The sequence below is a fragment of the Neofelis nebulosa genome, chromosome 10, assembly GCF_028018385.1.
Source record: "Neofelis nebulosa isolate mNeoNeb1 chromosome 10, mNeoNeb1.pri, whole genome shotgun sequence".
NCBI classification, from domain to species: domain Eukaryota; kingdom Metazoa; phylum Chordata; class Mammalia; order Carnivora; family Felidae; genus Neofelis; species Neofelis nebulosa.
Window position 1 is genome coordinate 30,814,242 of NC_080791.1, and position 6,000 is coordinate 30,820,241.

Sequence of the window (6,000 nt, forward strand, 5' to 3'; positions counted from 1 at the left end):
TTTGCAAATATCTTTTCCCATTCTGTTGGTTGCCTTTCAGTTTTGTTGGTTGTTTCCTTTGCAGTGCAGAAGCTTTTTATCTTCATAAGGTCCCCAAAGTTCATTGTTGCTTTTAATTCCCTTGCCTTTGGGGATGTGCCAAGTAAGAAATTGCTGCGGCTGAGGTCAGAGAGGTCTTTTCCTGCTTTCTCCTCTAGGGTTTTGATGGTTTCCTGTCTCACATTCAAGTCCTTTATCCATTTTGAGTTTATTTTTGTGAATGGTGTAAGAAAGTGGTCTAGTTTCATCCTTCTGCATGGTGCTGTCCAGTTCTCCCAGCACCATTTGTTAAAGAGACTGTCTTTTTTCCATTGCATATTCTTTCTTGCTTTGTCAAAGATTAGTTGGCCATACTTTTGTGGGTCTAGTTCTTGGGTTTCTATTCTATTCCATTGGTCTCTGTGTCTGTTTTTGTGCCAATACCATGCTGTCTTGATTACAGCTTTGTAGTAGAGGCTAAAGTCTGGGATTTTGATGCCTCCTGCTTTGGTCTTCTTCTTCAAAATTACTTTGGCTGTTCAGGGCCTTTTGTGGTTCCATACAAATTTTCGGATTGCTTGTTCTAGTTTCGAGAAGAATGCTGGTGCAATTTTGATTGGGTTTGCATTGAATGTGTAGATAGCTTTGGGTAGTACTGACATTTTAACAATATTTATTCTTCCAATCTATGAGCATGCAATGTTTTTCCATTTCTTTATGTCTTCTTCAATTTCCTTCATAAGCTTTCTATAGTTTTCAGCATACAGCTTTTTTACATCTTTGGTTAGGTTTATTCCTAGGTATTTTATGCTTCTTGGTGCAATTGTGAATGAGATCAGTTACTTTAGTTGTCTTTCTGTTGTTTCATTGTTAGTGTATAAGAATGCAACTGATTTCTGTACATTGATTTTGTATCCTGCAACTTTGCTGAAGTCATGTATCAGTTCTAGCAGACTTTTGGTGGAGTCTATCGGGTTTTCCATGTATAATATCATGTCATCAGCAAAAAGTGAAAATTTGACTTCATCTTTGCCAATTTTGATGCCTTTGATTTCCTTTTGTTGTCTGATTGCTGATGCTAGCACTACCAACACTATGTTAAACAACATGGGTGAGAGTGGCCATCCCTGTCATGTTCCTGCACTCAGGGAGAAGTTCTCAGTTTTTCCACATTGAGGATGATATTAGCTGTGGGCTTTACATAAATGACCTTTAGGATGTTTAAGTATGTTCCTTCTATCCTGACTTTCTCGAGGGTCTTTATTAAGAAAGGATGCTGAATTTTGTCAAATTTTTTTCTGCATCGATTGACAGGATCATATGATTCTTTTCTTTTCTTTTATTAATGTGATGCATCACATTGATTGATTTGCGAATGTTGAACCAGACATGCAGCCCAGGAATGAATCCCACTTAATCATGGTGTATAATTCTTTTTATATGCTATTGAATTCGATTTGCTAGTATCTAGTTTAGAATTTTTGCATCCATATTCATCAGGGATATTGGCCTTTTTTTGATGGGTCTCTGTCTGGTTTAGGAATCAAAGTAATTCTGTCTTCAGAGAATGAGTCTGGAAGTTTTCCTTCCCTTTTATTTTTTGGAACAGCTTGAGAAGGATAGGTATTATCTCTGCTTTAAATATCTTGTATAATTCCCCAAGGAAACCATCTGGTCCTGGACTCTTATTTGTTGGGAGATTTTTGATAACTGATTCAATTTCTTCACTGGTTATGGGTCTGTTCAAGTTTTCTGCTTATTCCTGTTTGAGTTTTGGAAATTGTGGGTGCTTAGGAATTTGTCCATTTCTTCCAGGTGGTCCAGTTTTTCGGCATATAATATTTCATAATATTCCCTGATAATTGGTTGTATTTCTGAGTGATTGTAATAATTCCATTTTCATTCATGATTTTATCTATTTGGGTCCTCTCCCTTTTCTTTTTGAGAAGCCTGGCTAGAGGTTTATCAATTTTGTTTATTTTTTTAAAAAACCAACTCTGGGTTTCATTGATCTGCTCTACAGGTTTTTTTAGATTCTGTATTGTTTTTTTCTGCTCTGATCTTTATTATTTCCTTCTTCTGCTGGATTTAGGCTGTCTTTGCTGTTCTGCTTCTATTTCATTTAGGTGGGCTGTTAAATTTTGTATTGTGATTTTTCTTGTTTCTTGAGATTGGTCTGGATTGCAATGTATTTTCCTCTCAGGACTGCCTTCGCTGCATCCCAAAGCGTTTGGATTGTTGTATTTTCATTTTCATTTGTTTCCATATATTTTTTAATTTCTTCTTTAATTGCCTGGTTGGCCCATTCATTCTTTAGTAGGGTATTCTTTAACCTCCATGCTTTTGGAAGTTTTCCAGACTTTTTCTGTGGTTGATTTCAAGCTTCATAGCATTGTGGTCTGAAAGTGTGCATGGTATGATCTCAATTCTTTTATACTTATGAAGGGCTGTTTTGTGACCCAGCATGTGATCTATCTGGGAGAAGGTTCCATGTGCACTCAAGAAGAAAGTATATTCAGTTGCTTTGGGGTGCAGAGTTCTAAATATATCTGTCAAGTCCATCTGATCCAATGTATCATTCTGGGCCCTTGTTTCTTTATTCATGCTGTGTCTAGATGATCTATCCATTGTTGTAAGTGGAGTATTAAAGTCCCCTGAAATTCTCACATTCTTATCAATAAGGTTGCTTATGTTTGTTATTGTTTTATATATTTGGGGGTTCCATGTTCGGTGCATAGACATTTATAATTATTAGCTCTTCCTGATGGATAGACCCTGTAATTATTATATAATACCCTTCTTCATCTCTTGTTAACAGCCTTTAGTTTAAAGTCTAGTTTGTCTGATATAAGTATGGCCACTCCAGCTTTCTTTTGACTTCCAGTAGCATGATAAATAGTTCTCCATCTCCTTACTTTTAATCTGAAGGTGTCCTCAGGTCTAAAATGAGTCTCCTGTAGATAGCAAATAGATGGGTCTTGTTTTTTTTTTTTTTCCATTCTGATACCCTATGTCTTTTGGTTGGCGCATTTAGTCCATTTACATTCAGTGTTATTATAGAAAGATATGGGTTTAGAGTCATTGTGATGTCTGTAGGTTTCATGCTTATAGTGATGTCTCCAGTACTTTGTCTCACAGGATCCCCCTTAGGATCTCTTGTAGGGCTGGTTTAGTGGTGATGAATTCCTTTAGTTTTTGTTTCTTTGGGAAGACCTTTATCTCTCCTTCTATTCTAAATGACAGAGTTTCTGGATAAAGGATTCTCAGCTGCATATTTTTTCTGTTCATCACATTGAAGATTTCCTGCCATTCCTTTCTGGCCTGCCAAGTTTCAACAGATAGATCCGTCACTAGTCTTATCAGTCTCCCTTTATATGTTAGAGTGTGTTTATCCCTAGCTGCTTTCAGAATTTTCTCTTTATCCTTGTATTTTGCCAGTTTCACCATGATATGTAATGCAGAAGATCGATTCAAGTTATGTCTGAAGGGAGTTCTCTGTGCCTCTTGGATTTCAATGCCTTTTTCCTTCCCCAGATCAGGGAAGTTCTCAGCTATGATTTGTTGAAGTACACTTTCAGCCCCTTTCTCTCTCTCTTCCTCCTCTGGAGTCCCTATTATATGGGCATTATTACGTTTCATTGCATCACTTAGTTCTCTAATTCTCCCCGCATACTCCTGAATTTTTTTATCTCTCTTTTTCTCAGCTTCCTCTTTTTCCATAATTTTGTCTTTTAATTCACCTATTCTTTCCTCTGCCTCTTCAATCCAAGCTGTGGTCGCCTCCATTTTATTTTGCACCTCATTTATAGCATTTTTTAGCTCCTTCTGATTGTTTCTTAGTCCCTTGATATCTGTAGCAATAGATTCTCTGCTCTTTATACTTTTTACAAGTCCAGCGATTAATTTTATGACTATTATTTTAAATTCATTTTCTGCTATATTGCTTAAATCGTTTTTGATTGGTTTGTTAGCTATGACTACTTCCTGGAGTTTCTTTTGAGGAGAATTCTTCCGTTTTGTCATTTTGGATAGTCCCTGGAGTAGCATGGAACTGCAGGGCTCTTCCCCTGTGCTTTCTGGAGTAACTTGTGTTGGTGGGCGGCGCTGCAGTCAGACCTGATGTCTGCCCCCAGCCCAGTGCTGGGGCCACAGTCAGACTGGTGTGTACCTTATCTTCCCCTCTCCAAGGGGCAGGACTCACTGTGGAATGGTGTGACCCCTGTCTGGGCCACTTGCCCACTGCAAGGCCTGTGGTGCTGCTTCTATGGGAGTTGGCGTATTAGCCAGGGTGCATCCTCAAGGTGCACAGGGGCGGGAGGGGCAGGCTCAGCTCTCTTTGCCTTCGGTGATCTGCTGCAGGAGGGGCCCTGCAGCACCAGGAGTGAGGCAGACCCATTGGAAGGATGGATCCACAGAAGCACAGTGTTGGGTGTTTGCATGGTGCATGCAAGTTCCCTGATGGGAACTGGTTCCCTTTGGGATTTTGGCAGGGGATGGCACTGGCCAGCACCTTTTTTCCCGCCAAGCTGAGCTGTGTCCTCCAGGGCTCAAGAACTCTCCCTCCCATTGTCCTCTAGCCCTCCTGCTCTCTGAGCAGAGCTGTTGACATAACATTCCAGATGTTAAGTCCTGCTGGCTGTCAGAACACACTCCATTGGCCCCTCCACTTTTGCAAATCAGACTTGGGGGCTCTGCCTTGCTGGGTGGGCTACCCCTCCACCACCCCGGCTCCTTCCCACCAGTCCATGTAGTGCACACCTCCTTTCTGCCCTCCCTACCCTCTTCTGTGGGCCTCTTGTCTACACTTGGCTCCAGAGAGTCCGTTTTGCTAGTCTTATGGTGGTTTTCTGGCTGTTCTTTCTTTGACTTCAGTGGATGGCCTGACAGTTCACATTGGCCAGAACCAAGACCCACCTAGAAAAACTTGAACTTGGGCATTGACTACCTGGGTTGTCCTATGGCTGCCCTCTTTGGCTTCTTTGGTCACATGTAATAAAAGCATGGAAACTGTGGAATTCATTTCTCTGGGGGAAAAGATTGGCTGATTTCCAAGAGGGGATGATAAACTTCAGTTAGGCAAATGTAGGTCAGAACTTGAAAGGTGGGATGGAACAAAAGTGGAGTGAAAAACTTTCTTTTCCTATTATAGAAATGGAACTAATAGCCCCAAATAACCATAACTACTGTTATAGGCAGTAATTCATTATGCAAACATTTCATGATACTGGATATGTCACTTTCATCTGACCCAGACCATGCGTTGTTATGGATGTCTCATTCTAAGGCACAGTTATGGAAACCACTATGCTGTGCTCAGTGAGAACTAGTAGAGATAATAATTATATTTAATGCTCCCTAAAGGACATGGCAGTGAATTTATAGGTGATAAATATGAATGGCTCTGGAGTTTTCTGTTCTCCTAACATCTAGTTAGCTGAGCAGAAAGCTGGCTTACTAGGTCTGAGTTAGGTCAACAGAAAGCTGATAGGAGCTGATTATCAGCCTAAGATTTTTCTTTTTAATGTCACTTCTTCAACCAGAGAACCTCCATTATTATATAGACATGTGTATGTTTCTTGCCTTCCTGACCTATAAATGTGTAGGTCATTATAGGTTAGGGCTATGATGCATACTGACCAGTTGGCTTAAGCACTGGGATGATAAGAGTTGAGGAGAGGGAGAAATTGTATAAATTCTACTACTTTGCCAGTTGTGTTTGTCCCAGTAATGCTTAATGTGTATATGTATTGTGTGGCAGTATTGGTGTGTGTTTGGAATTCCTTTGTACATTTCTGAATATCCATGCTTCCACTCTTACTGATGTACAAAACTTAAGTTTTGCTGCGGAATCTATGCCTTAGACAAGGATAACCCCAACTTCTGGCAGAAATAAATTCTCATTGATCTAAGCCAATTATGGTAATCCTATTGTGTTTATCAGTGATTGGTTTGGAGGTGGGCCTATGCTCTTATAATGAACCA